The sequence below is a fragment of the Erinaceus europaeus genome, chromosome 4 (genome assembly GCF_950295315.1).
Source record: "Erinaceus europaeus chromosome 4, mEriEur2.1, whole genome shotgun sequence".
NCBI classification, from domain to species: Eukaryota; Metazoa; Chordata; class Mammalia; order Eulipotyphla; family Erinaceidae; genus Erinaceus; species Erinaceus europaeus.
Window position 1 is genome coordinate 143015698 of NC_080165.1, and position 21419 is coordinate 143037116.

The 21419-nt window shown below is 43.4% G+C and overlaps 1 long non-coding RNA gene across 1 annotated transcript; it reads left to right on the forward strand.

Moving 5' to 3' along the window:
• The first annotated feature begins 4054 nt into the window (after nt 1–4054).
• LOC132538329 (uncharacterized) lies at nt 4055–10726 on the forward strand. Its single transcript, XR_009549726.1, has 3 exons — nt 4055–4150; nt 9100–9306; nt 10549–10726. It is a non-coding gene; the product is annotated as an uncharacterized LOC132538329 (long non-coding RNA).
• Nucleotides 10727–21419: the final 10693 nt, after the last annotated feature.

Sequence of the window (21419 nt, forward strand, 5' to 3'; positions counted from 1 at the left end):
TTTCATCCACCTACTATTGCTTCCAGGTCTTGACACTCATGAATAGAGCCAGTGGATGAATCCATGTGCAGGTTTCCATGTGGATATAAGTTTTCAGTTCACGCAATTAAGTACTAAGGAGGGTTAGCTAGCAAGAGGCAGTTACTGTTAACAGGACTAAGCGGGCAGCACTGTTGACAGCTGTGACAAGAGTACTTAACCTCTACTGCCTGGGCCTACAGTGAGCCTCAAGCTCTCAGGAATCTCACCAGTAGCTTAGACAAACTATTAGGTAATATGCATTTTCTGAGGCCATCACTTGTGGTTTGCAGCAGGTGTTCAGATAGGGCCATGACTCAGGCAAAGCTTCCTTGGGAAGCTTGAAAGGTTGGAATGCTCACATGGGAGAAAGACAGACCCATATGACTGACTCTCTTTGGCAGGATACCCACTACTGGAATGGGAATTCAAAAATAAGAAAACTAACGTTTCTGGGGCCAGGTGGTGGCACACCTGGTTGAGTGTATATGTTGTAGTGTGTAAAGACCCAGGTTCAAGCCCCTGGTCCCCACCTGCAGGGGAAAGCTTCGCAAGTGGTGAAGCAGGGCAACAGGTGTCTCTCTGTCTCTCTCCCTCTCTACTCTCTCTCCCCTCTCTCAATTTCTGTCTCTGTCTAATAAGAAATAAATAAAAATAACTTTAAAAAAATGTAAAATTGTAAGGGGGAATATAGATCCAAAAAGGATGACAGAGGACCTAGTGGGGGTTGTATTGTTATATGGAAAACTGAGAAACGTTATGCATGTACAAACTATTGTATTTACTGTCGAATATAAAACATTAATTCCCCAATAAAGAAATAAAAAAAAAATGTAAAATAAAAAAGAAAGAAAAATAACATTTCTTTGGAGCTGGGGAGAGAACATAATAACTATATAAATGGGGGGGAGTTGGGCAGTAGTGCAGCAGTTTAAGCGCACCTGGAGCAAAGCTCAAGGACCAGCATAAGGATCCCAATTCAAGCCCCCGGCTCCCCAACTGCAGGGGAGTCGCTTCACAGGTGGTGAAGCAGGTCTGCAGGTGTCTGTCTTTCTCTCCCCCTTTCTGTGTTCCCCTCCTCTCTCCGTTTCTCTCTGTCCTATCCAACAACAATGACAACAATAAAACAACAAGGGCAACAAAAGGGAATAAATAAATATGTTTTAAATAAATAAATATAAAAAATAACTATATAAATGATTTTCATGGGAGTTGGGCGGTAGCACAACGGGTTAAGCGCATATGGCACAAAGCGCAAGGACCAGCGTTAAGAATCCTGGTTCAAGCCCCCAGCTCCCCACCTGCAGGGGAGTCGCTTCACAGGCGGTGAAGCAGGTCTGCAGGTGTCTATCTTTCTCTCCTCCTCTCTGTCTTCCCTTCCTCTCTCCATTTCTCTCTGTCCTATCCAACAACAATAATAATAACTACAACAACAATAAAAAAATAACAAGGGCAACAAAAGGGAAAATAAATAAATAAAATTTAAAAAATAATAAAAATTTAAAAAATAAATGATTTTCATGCCTGGAGCTCTGAGGTTCTGGGTTCAATCCCCAGAATGGCACCATAAGATAGAGTTTAGCAATGCTCTGGTGAAAATAAATAGATAAATAGAAAACCAACATTTCTTGAGGACTTAACATGGACCTGATCATATATATATATTACTTATATGTATTCATATAGTGCAAATATACATAAATATAACTGCCTGCATCAGCCTGCATAAAACTAGTATCACAGCTTTATTAGAATCTGCCAAGCCAATAGCTTATCTTCATTATTATATTTCTAAAATTACAATGGCCCCTGATTAGATATTACTTCCACTTTATAAAAATGACCGAGGGTCAGAAAGAATACATTGCCAAGCTTATACATCTAAGAATGAGGCTGAAATTCAAATACAGATCTGCGGAGGCTCTTCTCTCCAGTAACACAGACAAGAAAATGAACCCCTCCCTCCCTTTACTGGCTACATGAGGGAAGACAGAGCTGCACACCGTGTATGGCGAGGAAGGGGACCTGCCTCCTCCTGCTCACAAGGAGGTGCTGGAAACTTTCCAAAGGGGCAGGAGAAATGGTCTGAACCAAGTCTTAAGAGGCGATAAGGTCCTGGTTATGTAGAAAAGTCAGTAGCAGAGCTGGAATTCCAAGTAAGGAGACAGCACATGCCATGGCATAGAACTTGAGAAAGCTGCTGACTGAAACAGACTTGGGGCTGGGTGGTGGCACAGCCTGACTGAGTGCATATGTTACCCCGCACAAAGACCCAGGTTCAAGGCCCTGTTCCCCCACTGCAGGGGTGGGGGGCACTTCATGAGCGGTGAAGCACGCCTGCAGGTGTCTCTCATTCTCTCCCACTCTATCTCTCCCTTCTCAATTTTTTTCTGTTCTATCAAAAAACAAGAGAAAGGGAGAGAGAGAGAGAGAGAGAGGGAGTGTGGGGGGGAGAGGGCACTAGGGGAAGCACTATGGATTCAAAGTGCTGGCACAGAGGCTCATCAATAACCCTGGTGGCAGTTCAAAAAAAAAGTTTCAGACCCCACCTGCCGGTGGGAAGTTTCATGAGTGGTGGAGTAATGTTGCAGGTGTCTCTCATTACTTTCTCTCCCTCTATCTCTCTTGTCTCTTATCCTCTAGGAAGGAAGAAAGAAAGAAAGAAAGAAAGAAAGAAAGAAAGAAAGAAAGAAAGGAAGGAAGGAAGGAAGGAAGGAAGGAGCCCAACCAAAAAACAAAGTGATAGAGCTGCTTGGTGCTGTGATACACAGGAATAAAACTTCCTTTCTAACTCTTGACACAACAGGGCAAAGATCAACCATCATTTTAAGATTGTTAAATCACTAATAAAAATAATATTGAAAAAGAGATTTCTAAAGTGAACTCAAAACAGATAAATTGGACTTCATCAGAATATAATCAGTATTTCTTTTTATATGTATTTGTTGCCTCCAGTGTTATTGCTGGGCTCAGTGCAGGCACTGTGAATCCACTGCTCCTGTCGGCCATTTTTTCCATTTTGTTGGCTAGGACAGAGAGAAATTGAGAGAGGAGGGGAGACAGAGAGGGGGAGAGAAAGAGAGAGACCTGCAGACCTGCTTCACCACTCTTAAGTGGGACGCAGGGGCTTGAACCCATGTCCTTGTGCTTCTTCATTCTATGGTGCGCCATTACCCAGCCCCCATTTCTTTCTTTCTAGTGAATAGAGACAGAAAAAAATTGAGAGTGAAGGATGAGACACAGAGAGGGAGAGCTTCATCGCTATTAAAGTTTTCCCCCTGCAGGTGGGGACAGGGGCTTAAACCCGGATTCTTGTGCACTGTGTGTGCACTCTACAGGGTGGACCACTGCCCAGCCCCATATAAACATGTATTTCAAAGTACACAATCAAAGAAGCTTTAAAAGGGCTGGGGAGATAGCATAATGGTTATGCAAGTGGATTTCATGCCTGAGACTCCATCTCCAGCACTATCACAAACTAGAGCTGATCAGTGCCTTGGTTAAGTTGAAAAACAAGGGGAGGAGCAGCTGTAGACAGTATAGCATAATGGTTCTGCAAAGAGACTCTGTCTGAGGATCCAAAGTCCTAGGCTCAATCTCCTGCACCACCATAAACAACAGATGAGCAGTGCTCTGGTAAAAAGAAAAAAAAAAATAAATGAAAGGATCTCTTTCTTATAAAATAAATAGCTTTAAAGACATGCATGCATAACACGAGAGTAACTACTTTGAAGCCATCTATCTGGTATGGAATGTGTATTTATGATTCAGCAATGAAAAGAAAAATGACTTAGATTTATAAAAGCTTTGGATAGACATGTTTCTAAATAAGACAGTAAACTATCAACCAGCATTTGACAAGGTGATTGATATCACTAGCCATCAGGGACATGTAAATCAGAGCAGTAATTAAATGCCATCTCATGCCCACTATGATAGCTAAAATAAAAAAGATAGACAATAACTCATGTTGATGTCAACGTAACCCCACACATTGCTGGTTGGGCTATAAATAGCACGGCCACTCCGGGAACCAGTTTCCACCCCAGAGCAGCTCGCCTAGAGAACTGAAAGCATACCCTACACAAAACCATGTACTCGGGTGCTCATAGCAGCATTGTACAGATAAGTGGTGAACACCAACCAGGTGTCCATTAACTGATAATTGGGTAAAGACAATCCAGAATGTTCTGAAATATGAATGAAATATCATTCAGCCACAAAAAAAAGAATGAAGTACTGAAACATGCCTAATGTGGATAAGCCTTGAGAACTTTTGGTGAATTAAAAGGAACCAGTCACAAGAGAGCATGTGTTATATGATTTTCTTTTTTAAAATATTTATTTATTTACTCCTTTTTGTTGCCCTTGTTGTTTAACATTGTTGTGGTTATTTGTGTCGTTATTGTTGGATAGGACAGAGAGAAATGGAGAGAGGAGGGGAAGACAGAGAGGGGGAGAGAAAGACAGACACTTGCAGACCTGCTTCACCGCCTGTGAAAGTGACTCCCCGGCAGGTGGGGAGCCAGGGGCTCGAATGGGATCCTTACACTGGTCCTTGTGCTTTGCACCACGCGCACTTAACCCACTGCGCCACCACCTGATTCCCATGATTTTCTTTTTTAAAGTTTTTACTTATTTACTAGGTAGGGAAATTGGTAAGGGAAGGGAGATAAAGAGGGAAGGAGACAGGGACACCTGCAGCCCTGCTTCACCACTCATGAAGCTGTCCCCCTGCAGGTGGGGACCAGGGGCTCAAACCTGGGTCCTTTGCACACTGTAGTGTGTACACTTAGCCAGGTGTGCCACCACCTGGCCCCCTGATTTTCTTTATTTGAAAGAAGCAAGATAAATAAATTCAGAGACAGAAAGTAAGCTAATGGCTGCCACAGGTTGAAGGGCAGTGACGGGGAACAAGAAATGGCTGCCATTGATACAAGGTTTCTCTGCGGGGCAGTGAAATGATCTGAAATTAATGGTTATATATGCACAACTGCTAGTATGTTTTTAAAACATTGAGTTGTATACTTGGATAGAATTATTTTTCGGTATTGTGTATTATATCTCAATAAAGCTGTTGCTTTAAAATGAAGGAGGATGAGGAGATGAAGAAGAAGAAAGAAGAAGAAGAAGGGGAGGAGGAGGAGGAGGAAGAGGAAGAAGAAGAAGAAGAATGGGAGGAGGAGGAGGAAGAGGAAGAAGGAGAAGGAGGAGGAGAAGAAGAAGGAGAAGGAGAATACCTATAGGGAGCTGTACAATAGAGTGTAGGACTTGGTTGTATGAGGTCGTGAGTTCAATCCTCAGTATAGCACATGCAGAGTGATGCTCTGTTTCTCTCTCTCTCTCTGTCTCTCTGTCTCTCTCACGTTATCTTGGTAATACTTGTTTTGCTTTGCTGTTGGCGGACCCAGAGCCTCATGCATATGTAATTTCACCGCTCTAGGATACTTTTTCCTTCATATAGTGAGACAGAGGCAGAGGGAGAGAGAGAGAGAGAGACTACTGCCTAGTGCCATAATACCTCTCACGTGTTTCCAGGGCTCAAACCCATGACAAGGCACAAACTACTCTGTGAGCTATCTCTCCAGTCCCAAATCTTTCTTTCTTTCTTTTAAAGAAGGGAAATCATTTTTTAAGGAGAATTATCTTTATATAGGGAGCAGTATTAATACAGGCAATGTGAGGGTAATACCAATAATAATTTTACTTACGACTCTTGCTTTCTCTTATGGTTTTAAGAGGCTCACATCAATTTACTCTCCTAAAGATGGATAGTAGGTAGCGGAGCCCTTGGTCTGAGTCCTGTGGAGAACAGTCTGGAGAACTCTCAGAAGGCTAGAAGTAGACCTTCCCTATGGCCCTGCAATTCCTCTCCTGGGGATATATCCTAAGGAACCAAACACACCCATCCGAAAAGATTTGTGTACACCTATGTTCATAGCAGCACAATTTATAATAGCCAACCCAGGTGTCCAATAACAGATGAGTGGCTGAGAAAGTAGTGGTCTGTATACACAGTGGAATACTACTCAGCTTTGAAAAATAGTGACTCCACTTTCTTCATCCCATCTTGGTTGGAGCTTGAAGGAATCATGTTAAGTAAGATCAGTCAGAAAAAGATAGATGAATATGGAGTGATCTCACTCATAGACAGAAGCTGAAAAGTACTACCATGGGGTGGGGATAGATAGCACAATGGTTATGCAAAGAGACTCTCATGCCTGAGGCTCCATAGTCCCAGGTTCAATCCCCTGCATCACCATAAACCATGGCTGAGCAGTGCTCTGGTAAACAATATAAAAATTTTAAAAAGTAAAAAAAAAAAAATTAAAAAAAGAAAATAAATAAAAAGAAAAATACCACCATGATGCCAGCCTGCCTTTCCTGGGCAGAAGACCTCACCAATGTGCCCTGGAACCCCACCTCACCAGAGCCCTACCCCACTAGGGAAAGATAGAAACAGGCAGGGGTATGGACCACCTGTCGATGTCCATGTCCAGTGGAGAAGCAATTACAGAAGCCAGACCTCTAACCTTTTGTGCCCCTTAAAGACCTTTGGTCGATATTCCCAGAGGGATAAAGAATAGGGAGCTTTCCAACAGAGGGGATGGGATACAGAACTCTGGTGGTGGGACTTGTATGAATTGTACCTCTCTTATCCCACAATCTAGTTGATCATTATTAAATCGTCAATAATAAATTTTAAAAAATAAGTTGAAAAAAATAAGAAAACACTAAGCAGAACTTGGACTGGGTCTGGTGTATTGCACCAAAGTAAAGGACTTTGGGGTGGGGGTGGGGGGTTCAGGTCCTGGAATATGATGGGAGAGGGCCCAGAAGAGGTTGAATTGTTATGTGGAAAACTGAGAAATGTTATACAAATTACTGTATTTTGTTTTTTGATACTGCATTTTATTGTTGACTGTAAACAATCCCCCTCAATAAAAAAATAATAATCATACAAAAAATAGTAGGGGAACCCTGCCTATTTGGCCTCTTGCCTTTTATTAGTTCATTTCAAGATAAATCAAAGGAATGTTTTATTAGTGATTTAATATTGATTTACAAAATTGTGAAATAAAGGGTATAATTCCACATTGTTCCCACACAGAGTTCTGTGTTCCTCACCTCTCCCAAGCCCTACCCAGCCAGGGAAAGAGAAACGGGCTGGGGGTACGGATGGACTTGCCGAGGCCGATGTCCACCAGAGAAGCGATTACAGAAGCCAGAACTCCCACCTTCTGCGCCCTATAAAGAATCTTGGTCCATAGTCTCAGAGGGGGAGAAATGATAGGGGGAGATGAGTAGAGGACTCTGAACTCCAATTTCATCAGAACCTGGAGAGAGAAGAGGGGGGGGGGAAAGGACTTTCAGAAGTCGTAGTAGATGTAGAGGTTAACTTAGTAAGGAAAAGAAATGGGGTCGGGCGGTAACGGAGCAGGTTGAGAGCACGTAGCAAAGCGCAGGGACCGGTGTCAGGATCCTGGTTGGAGCCCCCGGCTCCCCACCTGCAGGGGAGTCGCTTCACAGGCGGTGAAGCAGGTCTGCAGGTGTCTATCTTTCTCTCCCCTTCTCTGTCTTCCCCTCCTCTCTCCATTTCTCTCTGTCCTATCCAACAAAAATGACATCATCAACAACAATAATAACCACAACCTTTTTTTTTTTTTTTTTTTTTTAAAAAAAGGACAACAAAAGGGAAAAAATAGCCTCTAGGAGCAGTGGATTTGTGGTGCAATAACCCTGGAGGCAAGAAAAAAAAAAAGGAAGGAAAAGAAGGCAGGACCATAGAATAAAAAGGGGGAGAGGGTGGCAGATGGTTGTAGAAATAATAGTTGACCCATATCTGCAACCTGGGGAGAACTGCTGTAGCTTCCAACGGAGGGACTAGGGGATCCAGAACTCTGGGGGTGCGAATAGTGAGGAATTATACCCTTGTTCTCTTGTAATTTTGTAAATCAATATGAAGTCACTAATAAAAATTTTAAAAAAGAGACACTGCAGTAGTACTAAATCAAAGGAATTTTAGGACAGCTTACATCAGCAGAAAGCAGGACTGTTTGATAAGAGGACAACCCCAAAGGTAGTCACTACCACCAGCCCCATTTTACTAGTAAGAAAATTAAAGTAGAGCGAGAAGTGGAGCTGGTGTTGTCCTTTCACAGCATTTTATAACTTTTCAAAACATTTTCATGCAAATGGAATAATATATGCAGAAATGCTTTGTGGATGATAGTGTTATGCAAATTACATAATTATTACTATTTTAATAGAATCTGATTTGACCTCCAGGGCATCCTTGTGAAGGAGATAAGGTTTGTCTTGTTATATCACTTGGTAAAGACAAAAACAACCACAACTGTGAAGTGCAAAGTAACTTAGCTTGACCAAGGTCACAGCGTTAGTCAGCGGTATGTTCAGGACTAGTACGCGTGTTTTTTGGTTTGCTTTCTTTATCAGATAGGGGGTAAAAAGACAGAGAGGAACAGAGAGGGGGAGAAAGACACAGCGTGTAGAGACACTTCAGCATTGCTCCATCATCCACGAAGCTTTCCTTATGCAGGTGGGAACATGGGACTTGAACTTAAGTCCTCAGCGCATGGTAAAGTGTATGCTCTACTAGGTGAGCTACCTCCTGGCCCTCACTACTCATGGTTTAAATTTTTTGTACTTCTATCTCTTGGGAATGATAAAATCTACCAACTCATTTTCTTTTTCTTTTAAAGGATTTGCTTATTTAATATGCATGAGAGAGGAGAGAGAAAGATCAGAACACTGCCCAGACCTGGCATGAAGTGATGCTGAGGACTACAGCCTCCGGGACCTCAAGGGGGGAAGTTCTGTGCTCTAACAGGCTGAACTAGCTTCCTGGTCCCATCAATTACTTCCCTAGTAAGGCTTATTTATAACTACACTAATTACTAGAGTTAAAAGTATTTCTAAGTACATCTTTGAATGAGCTGTTCTTGGGTATCTTTGAATTCATTCATCCTACACACTCCTTCCTTGTTCCTCCCATCTTTTTCCCCTTGTCTAACTCTCCAGGATGCTGATATATCTCCATATATACAATCCAGAAATCAGGGAGAAGACGTCCGAGATTCCTCTTAGCCGACACCGGAAAGAGGCCTTTGTCCTTGTAACAGAGTGAGATCAGATCATTAACTCTCAAGACAGAGAATGAATGTGCAGCTACTGGGAGAAATACGGCTTTCAAACTATGGGGATGGGGGTTCAGAATGACTCTTCATGCAATTAAATGTGATTGAGTCTTCAAGCTCCAGGTCAGAGGTAATTTGCAGCGCCAATGGTGGCAGTTTTATTCCTCCTTTCTTAGGACCACACTCAGCTCCTCCCTGTTCATTGATGGCCAAAGCCAGAAGCTGTGTGGGGTTGGGGGAGGAGGTTAGAGAAGTAGTGGGAAGGGGGCTTTACTGCAAGTCACCAGGCCAATTTAGTATCTGTGGTTAAGTGAGTCTCTCCAGAGTCACAGCGATTCATTGCCTTATCTAGTGAATGGGGGAGATGACATTTTTGGCAGCTGCTATTCCATGACCATGCCTCAGCCACATGTAGAAAAGTGGCAACCTGGCTAAGTGCTCACATTACAGAGCACAAGGACCTGGGTACAGGCCCCTGGCCCCCACCTGCAGAAGGGTTGCTTCACAAGCGGTGAAGCGGGTCTGCAGGTGTCTCTTTTTCTCTCTCTCTCTGTCCTCCCCCTCCTCTCTTGATTTCTCTCTGCCCTATCCAGTAACAACATCAATAGCAACAATAACAATAATGGCAACAAAAATGGGAAAAAATGGCCTTCAGGAGCAGTGGATTCATGGTGCAGGCACCCAGCCCCAGCAAATAAACTTGGAGGCAATATATATTATTTATTTAAGTTAAGAGAGAAAGGCACAGAGATAAAGACCAGAGCATTGCTCAGCCCTGGCTTATGGTGGTGCTGGGGACTGAACCTAAACTTTGGAGCCTTAGGCATGAGACTTCCCAGTTCAACTTTTTCTAATAAAGTCTGCTTTGTATGTTGACCTTTCTCTCACTCTCCATGATATTTCTCACTCACTTTTTCTAACAGGAACCTCTAAAATATATAGAAGAAGGCATTCTACATCTTTGTCTCACTTTGCATGGAATTGAAGGAATAGTGTTGGATGGGATGAGTCAAAAAGAGATAGATGATTTCACTCATAGATGGAAATTCTTCTTCTAGCGTTTGCCAGATGGAAATTGAGAGACAGGAACAGAAAGGGAAAACACAAAGCAAAATTTGGCATGGGAGAAAGCTAGAAATGGACCTATCCTATGACCCTGCAATTCCTCTCCTGGGGATATATCCTAAGGAACCCAACACACCCATCCAAAAAGATCTATGTACACATATTTCTTAGCAGCACAATTTGTAATAGCCAAAACCTGGAAGCAAGCCAGGTGTCCAACAACAGATGAGTGGCTGAGTAAGTTGTGGTCTATATACACAATGGAATACTACTCAGGTATTAAAAATGGTGATTTCACTGTTTTCAGCCCATCTTGTATGGAGTTTGAAGGAATCATGTTAAGTGAGATAAGACAGAAACAGAAGGATGAATATGGGATGATCTCACTTACAGACAGAAATTGAAAAACAAGATCAGAAGAGAAAACACTAAGCGGAACTTGAACTGGAGTTGATGTATTGCACCAAAGTAAAAGCCTCTGGGGTGGGTGTGGAGGGTAGGGGGAGGAGAATTCAGGTCCTGGAACAGGATGGCAGAGGATCTAGTGGGGGTTGTATTGTTGTATGGAAAACTGAGATATGTTATGTATGTACAAACTATTGTATTTACTGTTGACTGTAAAACATTAATGCCCACCAAAAGAAAAAAAATTTGGACTGGGGTTGGTGTATTTCATACAAGCCAATGACTCTGAGGAGGGGGAGAGAGGGGATTTGAGGATTCCAAATTAATCACAAGAATGTTTTGCAAATATCTATCACAGAGAGATGGCGAATTGTATCCATGTGCCAACAACTGTACTGTAAACCATTAACCTCCCAAAACAAAAAAATATATATTTTTCCTCCAGGGTTATTGCTGGGGCTTGGTGCCTGCACTACAAATCCACTGCTCCTGGAGGCCATTTTTTTCCACTTTTGTTGCCCTTGTTGTTATTATTATTATTGTTATTGATGTTATTGCTGTCATTGTTGTTGTATAAGACAGAGACATATCAAGAGAGGAGGGGAAGACAGAGAGGGGGAGAGAAAGATAGACACCTGCAGACCTGCTTCACTGCCTGTGAAGTGACTCCCCTGCAGGTGGAGAGCTGGGGGTTCAAACTGGGATCCTTGAGCCAGTCTGGCTCCTCGTGCCATGTGTGCTTAACCCACTGAGCTACTGCCCGGCCCCCAAGATAAATTTTTAAGAGACTGATGGGCTAGTGTTGTGGGAGAGAGAAACAAGGAACTTGTGGTGGCATGGTAATACAATTCTTTATTCACACAGGAATGCCCCAGAGTCAGGTGTGATCACAGCAGGTTAAGCCACATGGTGCCAAACTGCAGTGGCCACCTCCCGCTCTGCATGCCAGCCCTTCTCCAGGTCGGGACGTGGGAGAGAAAAAAGAGCAAAACCAGGAACAGAAGTGGGTTTTATGGGATAAAACCAGAAGTGGCAAGTCGGGAAGGAGATGACTAGGAAAGGGGGTGGAGAGAGGCAAAAGGCATGCTGGGAAAGTGGAAGCGTCCTTAGCAACTGTTGCTAGGTTTGTTTTTTTTTCCTCCTCCAGGGTTACTGCTGGGCTCGGTGCCTGCACCATGAATCCACCGCTCCTGGAGGCCATTTTTTTCCCCCCTTTTGTTGCCCTTGTTGTAGCTTCATTGTGGTTATTACTATTGCCCTTGTTGACACAATTCGTTGTTGGATAGGACAGAGAGAGATGGAGAGAGGAGGGGAAGACAGAGAAGGGGAGAGAAAGATAGACACCTGCAGACCTGCTTCACCGCCTGTGAAGCGACTCCCCTACAGGTGGGGAGCCGGGGGCTCGAACCGGGATCCTTACGCCGGTCCCTGCGCTTTGCGCCACATGTGCTTAACCCACTGTGCCACCGCCCGACCCCCTGTTGCTAGGGTTTTAACTGGTGGGATTAATATATCCTGCAGGCAGGGCAGGTCTCGGGGTAGAAAGAAGATAGATCAGGCAAAACAATGATTATGTAAATAGTGTCAGCAATGGAGGATGGAGCAGGGGGCTGCCCGACATCTCCCCCTTTCTTTTTATCTAATGGCCATAGTATCAGGAATGCGGGGTGCTTTGTGAGGCAGGGAGTCTGATAGGACGAGGCACACCTTTGGGGTTACTCCTGTCCCTTCTTGCTCAACCTCTCGGTAGAGAGAGAGACTGACAGGATTGACACACTCCTCAGGTTCAAGCCCTGCCCAGCTCAACCACATCCTCACAATTTCCCAACATCCCCCTCTTTCTAATGGTCATATGTAAATGGGTCAATGTCTGTAAAAGACTCCATTTCTGTCAGAGGAATGGCAGTGTAGGGGTGAACAGAAACCTATATCATGCAGGTGTTTATAAAAGAACTGGAATAAGACAGGGAGTGATAAGTAAGAGTAGCAAGGGACAGCGTGAGACTGAAGAGAGGCCTGGTAGGTGGAGAGGGGCTGCCTGAGGGGCAGAAAGGGGGCGCTGCCTGATAGGCGGAGGAGTGGGGGCCTGATAGGCCGAGGGGCGAGAGGGGTGATTGTTGGTCATTACGCTAGGTCCCCTGCATTGCTTAACGCTGTGGTCTATTTACATAATCATTGTTTTGCCTGAGACCCGCCCTGCCTGCAGGGCATTGGTTTAATCCCCACTGGCTAGAAGCTTTTTAAAAGCTGCTATGGAAGCTTGCTACCTTTGTGCTCTTTTTCTCCACCCCCTCTTTTATCCATTTCCTTTTCCCACTTGCCACTTCCAGGTAAAGAGATATATAAAAAGCGTTGTCTCTGATCAATAAAGGCATTGCATTGCGTTCCCACTCAGCCTCGAGTTCCTGCTCTCTTCTCTCCCCTGCTACACAACCCGACAGGTGATCTGGCATTGCAGAGTCCTGAGACAGCTGGCTGCAAAGTCCATGGACTGCTATAGTCAGTCCTCGAGAAGTCCAACAGTGTAAAGGGAGTGTCCAAAGGTGTACCAGCAAGTCCGATAGAAGTGTCAGTCCAATGCCAGCGACCAGGGGAAGAATGCCACACGTCTATCTCGATGGGAGAGGACAGCCACTGGAACTTTGCTTCTTTGTAGAGAGTGAGCTGGAACTGCCAAAACGTGACAGGTGAAACAGAAGCATTTCTGTGGCTCTGCTTTTTGTTTGTTTGTTTGTTTGTTTTTGTTTTTTGCTTTTCACTGTGTTGGTTGGAGGAAATGCAGGCACTTGGTACATTATTAAGACACGTCTGCTAAACTACTAGTACCTTCATAACATTCTACTTAACAAACATTGCCATTTACTTAGTGTTTTCCCAAAGTGGACAAAAATGCAGATCATCCAAATGAGAACAGAGGCTGTTCATTCAGCGCTCGATACAGCAAGAGAATTTGCCACCATCACGTGTGCTGTGCTTGCAAAGACTCGAAGCCAGGCAGGGGGAGTGTGGAGCTTGAGATCAGTGAAGGTTCAGGTGTGCTCTGATTGTAGGTTGTTGGCACAGAGCAGCTGGAGTCAGGGGTGGAAGCCGGGCATCCTATATGATTGGTCTAGGTGGCATTATTTGGCTGGTTACTCCTGCTTCATAAATGGGGAAGCTAGCAGCTGGCTTCGTCCTGCTATTCTGGGCTGATTGCTGGAGAGGCTGTGTTTTGGCTTCCCAGAGAGGTTGCTGCAAGGATTATAGGTCAGAGTTCTGTCAAATCAGTGTCTCACTACCTATCATTGCAGGGCAACAGCTTAACCTGCAGGGCAAGTTTATTCATTTCTTCAAAATGCATGATCTCTTGCCAACCTGTCCAGCGAATCAGCAATTAGTAAGTGACTGGATCCAATCAGTTTGTAGGTCAAAGTTTCCCTCCCTAGTTCTGCTTAGTGTTGACAGAGATGGTTCCTACTGATGTGCTTCAGGTAGACAGGAAATGCCAAAACACCATGGTGCAGAGGTGGTCACTCTGAACTTTGTGCTAGTGTGAGTGAGCTGGGGACCCCAGAGTGACCACAGTCCCTGACCATCAGCAGACACCCACCTCCTCCACCAACTGTCTCCCACCACATTCCCTCTGGTGTTCCTGTCGGTCAAGCTGGACATTTTCACTCACTTCTAAAGTTCCTCATCCACTGTTTCTGTCTGTGGTCAGGAGTGCTAGAATAGCAGTGACTCTGAGAGGTCCAACTTTGACTGTGCTAGGGAAGTGGCTCAGTGATAGAGTACAGGATTTGCATGCTGAAGGCCCAGGGTCTATTCCCAGTACTTCATTAACTGGAGAGGTACTTTGACTTGCTTCAGTTTCTCTCTCTCTTCCTCTCTCTTTCTCCCCCTCTCTCCCCCTCTTTCTATAAATAAATCTTAAAAACAAAACAAAAAAAGAGAGGCCAATCTTCTAATAATCCTGTTTTCAATAAAGGGTCAGCTGTGGCACATGAAGTAATAGCAAGAGGTCCCACCAGTAAATCTCACACAGTGGACAATGACACGCTTGAATGCATATGCATCCCTTCCAAAGCTTTCTGATCTCCACATTACGAGACAGAATCTATGTCTCACCATAGAAGATAATCACACACACATGCCCTGGCCCCTCTTGCACCCAAGACATGCTTGTACCCAGGTTCCCCTAACAGACCACATCAGCTCTAAGCTTCTTCTCTATGGAAATGCAAAACTCCCATAGCCTATTCCTCCTTTATCCACACCCTTTGATATTTTATAGTGTGAACCAGGAAAAAATGAGAGAAAAGGAGCAAGAAGAAAAACAAGTCAGTGGAACTTGCTATGTTTTATTTTCCTTTGATGTTTTTTATTAGTGATTTAATATCAATTTACAAAATGCACATTGCTGTGCGAGGTGGTGAGGATGTTGTGCAAGACACCTGTCATGAAAGGATAAGTGACTGTGACAGCAGTTGTCCTATAAATCATTATTTCCCCAATTAAAAAATTATAAAACACTGCATCAAAAAGTTTACTTTGACAGTAGAAATTGATGACTCTTTAATTCTGCAAATAATTGAATGCATGCCTTCCAAATGCCAGACATTATTTCAACCACCTGGAGTATAATAATAAACACAAACAAGGCTCTAGTCTTGTGAAATCCACATTTTACTGTGGGAAGTTATTCCATTAGTTCATTAATACAGAATATAGCACTTGGTGACAAACGGCCTAAAGAAACATAAAAGCAAGCAGGGAGACTGTAATGTAATGATGGGCGGAGCCAAGATGGCGGCTTGAAGACAACATCTGGTGTGTGAGCTCTGCAAGGAAGCTGCATCCAACCTGGGAATCTTGGGTGACCGGCCACCAGGTTCCAGATGCCACCATGATGCCAGCCCAACTGCCCTGGGCAGACGACCCCACCATGTGTCTTAGAGCCCCACCTCCCTAGGTCCCTGCCCCACTAGGGAAAGAGAGAGAGAGGCTGGGAGTATGGATCGACCTGCCAATGCTCATTTTCAGCGGAGAAACAACTACAGAAGCCAGACCTTCCACTTTTTTGCACCCCACAGTGGTCCTGGGTCTATGTCCCAGGACATAGCTATCAGGGAAGGGGACTGGATGTGGAGCTCTGGGGGTGGGCATCGTGTGGAGGTGTGCCCCTCTTATCCTATGGTCTTGTCAATGTTTCCATTTTATAAATAAAATTTAAAAATGTGGGGAAAAGAAAGAAAATGTAATGACACTATAAGGTGCTCAGGAAAATATTTGAAGATAGATAAAGAGGTAGACGAAGATATCAGACACAGCTCTGGTTTCTGGTGCCTGGGGATTGAGCCTGAGATCTCTCGGGCATGAAGCTTTGTCAAATAAACTGCGGTGCTATCTTCCCAACCCTGAAAAAGAAACATCTGAGTAAAGAACCACATAAAGAGGTGAAGGGGAACACAGGGATAGCTGAATGATGGCTATTCTAGGTAGAGTGACTCAGAATGACCAAAGGTCTCCCCAGTAAGGCCAGGTAGCTGGATAATAATGAGGGGAGCAGTGGTAGCAATGGACTTGGAAAGGTGGGCACAGGTGAAGGACTCTGGGGCTGGAGGGAGGGTTCAAGTCCTCCATGGTGGTGGAGTAGGAGCTCGGGTGTGTGGTTTAACATGTTATGCAGAAAACTGGGAAACGTCACACATGTATGAACTACGATATTTTACTGTTAATTGTAAACTAGTAATCCCTCCAGGTAAGAAAAATTACATAAACAAAAAAAAAAAAAAAAGAAAAAGAAAGGGAGCCGGTGGTAGCGCAGCAGGTTAAGCGCAGGTGGCGCAAAGCACAGGGACCGGAATGAGGATCCCGGTTCGAGCCCCTGGCTCCCCACTTGCAGGGGAGTCGCTTCACAGGCGGTGAAGCAGGTCTGCAGGTGTCTGTCTTTCTCTCCCCCTCTCTGTCTTCCCCTCCTCTCTCCATTTCTCTCTGTCCTATCCAACAACAATGACATCAACAACAACAACAATAATAACTACAACAACAATAAAAAGACAACAAGGGCAACAAAAGGGAAAATAAATAAATAAAATTACAAAAAAAAAGATTACGTTAAAAAAAAAAGAAAGGTGGGCACAGGGCAGATGCCTAGCACTTTGTAGACCCAAGCCCTTGGTTTTCACTGAAACAGACTCCTTCTTCCCCTACACACACACACACACACACACACAGAATCTGACTAAAGTACACACACACAGAGAATCTGACTGAAGTACACACACACACACACACACACAGAGAATCTGACTAAAGTACACACACACACACACACAGAGACACACAGAATCTGACTAAAGTCTCCCACTGAAGTTCATTTTTGATCTGGAAATTGTATGTTTATGTACCATGTTGATTTTGGAAGAAAGTCAATTAAGGAAACATGCATCTTCTCTGTGTTAGTTTTGTCACTTTTTGTGAAACAATAATTATATAAAAATGGAAATTAAAAAGTAAATATGGGAGTCGGGCGGTAGTGCAGCAGGTTAAGTGAACATGGCGCAAAGCGCAAGAACTGGCGTAAGGATCCTGGTTCGAGCCCCTGGCTCCCCACCTGCAGGGGAGTCATTTCACAAGCGGTGAAGCAGGTCTGCAGGTGTCTTTCTTTCTCTCCCCCTCTGTCTTCTCCTCCTCTCTCCATTTCTCTCTGTCCTATCCAATAACGACGATATCAATAACAACAACAATAAAACAATAAGGGCAACAAAAGGGAATAAATAAATAAATATTTTTAAAAAGTAAATATAAAGATCCGTGGCTTCTCTTTAGAGAACATATCAAGTGTGAAGCAGCACAAAGATGAAGCAGGAAGAGGGGCAGCAAAGGGTAGACAGAAAGTGAAGTTCTGGAAAGCGAACAAAGTGGAGTAGACTATGCACAGAAGTCTTTGAGGGGGCTGGGTGGTGGCACACCTAGTTCAGTACACATGTTACAATTCACCAGGACCCGGGTTCAAGCCCCCATTCTCCACCTGCAGGGGGAAAGCTTCATGAGTGGTGAAGCAGGTTTGCAGGTGTCTCTCTGTCTCTCTCCCTCTCTGCTCCTCCTTCCCTCTTGATTTCTGACTGTCTCTATCCAATAAATAAATAAATAAATAAATAAATAAATAAGTAAAGATAATGAAAGTCTTTGAGGATGAAACTTTTGTATTAGATTTTTATTTTTTTATATATTTTTTATTTTTTTATTTATTTTTGCCAGAGCAATGCTCAGCTCTGGTTTATGGTGGTTTGGGGATTGAACCTGAGACTTTGCAGCCTGCCTCAGCCATGAGAGTCACTTTGCATAACTATCACGCTGTCTCCCCCCCACTTGTATTAAGACGATTTGATTGATAGCAAAGAGTGGACACTACATTGTGAGTCAAGAAGAAAGAAGAAAATAGTAGAAATGGTGACCTACCTACTTCTTTTGCCCCCTACAGAGCTGCACTTAAACTGTGTTTTTAAAACCAAGTACTTTCTCTCTCTCTTCCTCTCTCTCTCTCTCTCTCTCTCCTTGTGAGAACATAACATTTTAAACTCCTGTTCTTCTTTAACAAAGCTCATTTTGGGGGCCAAGTGTCAGTGGCACACCCAGCAGAGCATGCATATCACAGTGTGCAAGGCTCTGGGTTCAAGCCCTTGACCCTCACCAGGGGCAGAAGGGCAGCTTCACCAGTGGTGAAGCAGTACTGCAGGCGTGTGTCTCGCTCCCTCTCTATCTCCCCCCTTCATCTTAGTGTTTCTGTCTCTATCCAAAATAAATAAATACAGTTCATTGTAAAGGTAATATTGCTGGGGGGGGGGGAGTGGTGGTGTACCCGGTAGATGGCATATATTCACTATGAACAAAGGCCCAGCGGTCAAGTCCCTGGCCCTCACCTGTAGGGGGAACTTCATGAGCGATGAAGCAGTGTTGCAGGTGTCTCCCCTCTATCTCTCTTTCCCTCCTTCTCATTCTGTCCTTATCTGTCTCTCACCTTCTGTCAAAGAAAAAAGGGGAAGAAATGGTGACTGGTAGCAGTAGGTTCGTAGGAGAGGCAGCAAACTTCAGTAATAATTCTGGTGGAAATAAAATAAAGTAAAATAAAATAAAATAATAAACAAATAAATAAAATTCAAAAAGTGAAGATGGCCAGGGGAAGTAGAATAATGGTTATTATGCAAAGAGACTTCATGTCTGAGACTCCAAAGTCCCAGGTTCGATCTCCTATACCACCATAAACCAGAGTTGAGCAGTGCTCTGGTGAAAAACAAAAAACAAACAAAAAAACTAAAAGAAAGATGGGAAAAAGAGAAAGAAAGAAAGAAAGAAAGAAAGAAAGAAAGAAAGAAGGTATTATTATTGGGTCAGAGAAATAACTCATTGGGTAGGACACATGTCTCTCTCTTGCTCTTGCTTTCAGTCTAGATGATTGAAACAAAGTGACTCAGGGCTCTAGTTCTGCCAAACGAGTGACATGAATAAACATATGTAATCTTGCTAATACGTAGTCTGCAATCTGGAAACTGGACTCAGTGCGTTTCCCTGCTTCTGTTATTCCAGTTAATAGCCGGATTAGACTTTATATTTCAGTTGTACTTGGAGTTGACTTCCCCTGGATTTTTTTCTATTTCTTTTAAAATTTATTATTATTATTTAATTTGATAAGACAGAAATTGAGAGGGAAGAAGAAATAGAGAGGGAGAGAGAAAGGCCAGGTGGCGGTGCACCTGTTTGACAGGCATGTCACAGTGCACAAGGACCAGGGTTTGAGCCCCTGGTCCCGGCCTGCAAGGGGGAAAGTTTTGAGAGTGGTGAGGTAGGGCTGCAGGTGTCTCTCTGTCTCTCTCCTTCTCTATCTCCCTCTTCCTCTTGATTATTGGCTGTCTCTATCCATAAATAAATAAAAATAATTTAAAAATTTATAAAAAGGGGGCAGAGAGAAAGATAAATACATCCAAGACCTGGCACATATGTTATTTCCTGCTTCTGGACTTTTTCCAATCTTTTTGTTTCAGATAGATACAGATAGTGAGAGAGGGAGAGATATCACAATATGACACTATTAGAGCTTCCCCTGGTGTCATGGCACTCCTTTATGGTGCTGGGGCTCCAACTCAGGCTGTGTTTATGGCAGGACATTTACCCTACCCAATGAGCTATCTTCTAGCTCCACCCCCACCCCAGTGTATTTAGATGTATGTGAATGTGAGCCACACCAGTAGTACAAGGATGACTTACAATGAAGAAAAGATTCGCTGTAAAGAAAGCAAGTTTTTGGGGGGTCGGGCGGTAGCGTAATAGGTTAAGGGGAGTCGCTTCACAGGCGGTGAAGCAGGTCTGCAGGTGTCTGTCTTTCTCTCCCCCTCTCTGTCTTCCCCTCCTCTCTCCCTTTCTCTTTGTCCTATCTAACAATGACGACATCAATAACAATAATAATTACAACAATGATAAAAACAAGGGAAACAAAACGGAAAATAAATAAATATAAAAAAATTAAAAAGAAAAGATACATTGCCAAACTTTTGTTCTACTTTTATAAAAATATTCATATTTTTTATTGGTCTAGGGTTTAACAAACACATATGATTTGTTCAAAATGTTGTTTCACAGTTAAGCTCTGATCAAGATATGCTTATGCAAGACTCCAAAAACTGCAGCGAAAGATAGTACTGCAGAAAATAAGCCAGAGTGGGGATATTTATTATCAATAGTATTTACTGCCACACAGTTATAAAAACCGACAAATCACCTTTACAGAAACTCTAAGTAAAACATACAATCAGAGTCATACAAACAACCATTTCATCATCTTTAGCACCAGGAAGACAAAAACAAATTCTACAGGAGTCCGAGGGCCTCTCATCCTTCCATTTCACTGGAGTCAAGTTCATGACTAATTTGTCTCTGAAGCAAAGCAAACTGTTCTGGGTATGTCAGCATTGGGCGATCATAATGTGCTGACTTCATAGTTCAACCCCCTTTGCCTCCCTTTTCTGGCTTTTTAAAAAATAAATAATTAATTAATTAATTTAATTTTAAATATTTATTTATTCCCTTTTGTTGCCCTTGTTGCTTTATTGTTGTAGTTATTATTGTTGTTATTATTGATGTTGTAGGATAAAAAAGAGACAAACAGAGAGAGGGGAAGACACAGAGTGGGAGAGAAGGATAGACACCTGCAGACCTGCTTCACTGCCTGTGAAGCGACTCCCCTGCAGGTGGGGAGCGGGGGGCTCCAACCGGGATTCTTGTGCTTTGCGCCACGTGTGCTTAACCCGCTCCCTTAATATATTATTATCATTATTTTTTATCTCTTCAGACATATACTGTCACTAGGAACTTTAGATGGAAATAGTGAGGAGGGGAATTCAGAGTTACTTGCAGCTTGAGGTGGGGGTTCAACAAGCAGAACGGCGGGCTTTGGAGTGTGATGGCCCAGGTAGGATCCATTTATTAGTCAGCTGTGCACCAGAATGGTGTTCTCTCTGCCTGTGTCACAAAATGAACCCACGTTCAAAAGTGGGGGTTCTTGAAATTTTTTTAATTTTTAATTTTTTGAGGGATTAATGTTTCACATTCAACAGTAAATGCAACGGTTTGTACATGCATAATAACATTTCCCAGTTTTCCACATGACAATACCACCCCCAACTGTGTCCTCTCCATCATATTCCAGGACCTGAATCCTTCCGATTTCTTTTTTTAAACTGACATGCAGGGCATTTCAAAGATAAGAGAATAATTGTGAACATCATCTCTTAGGAA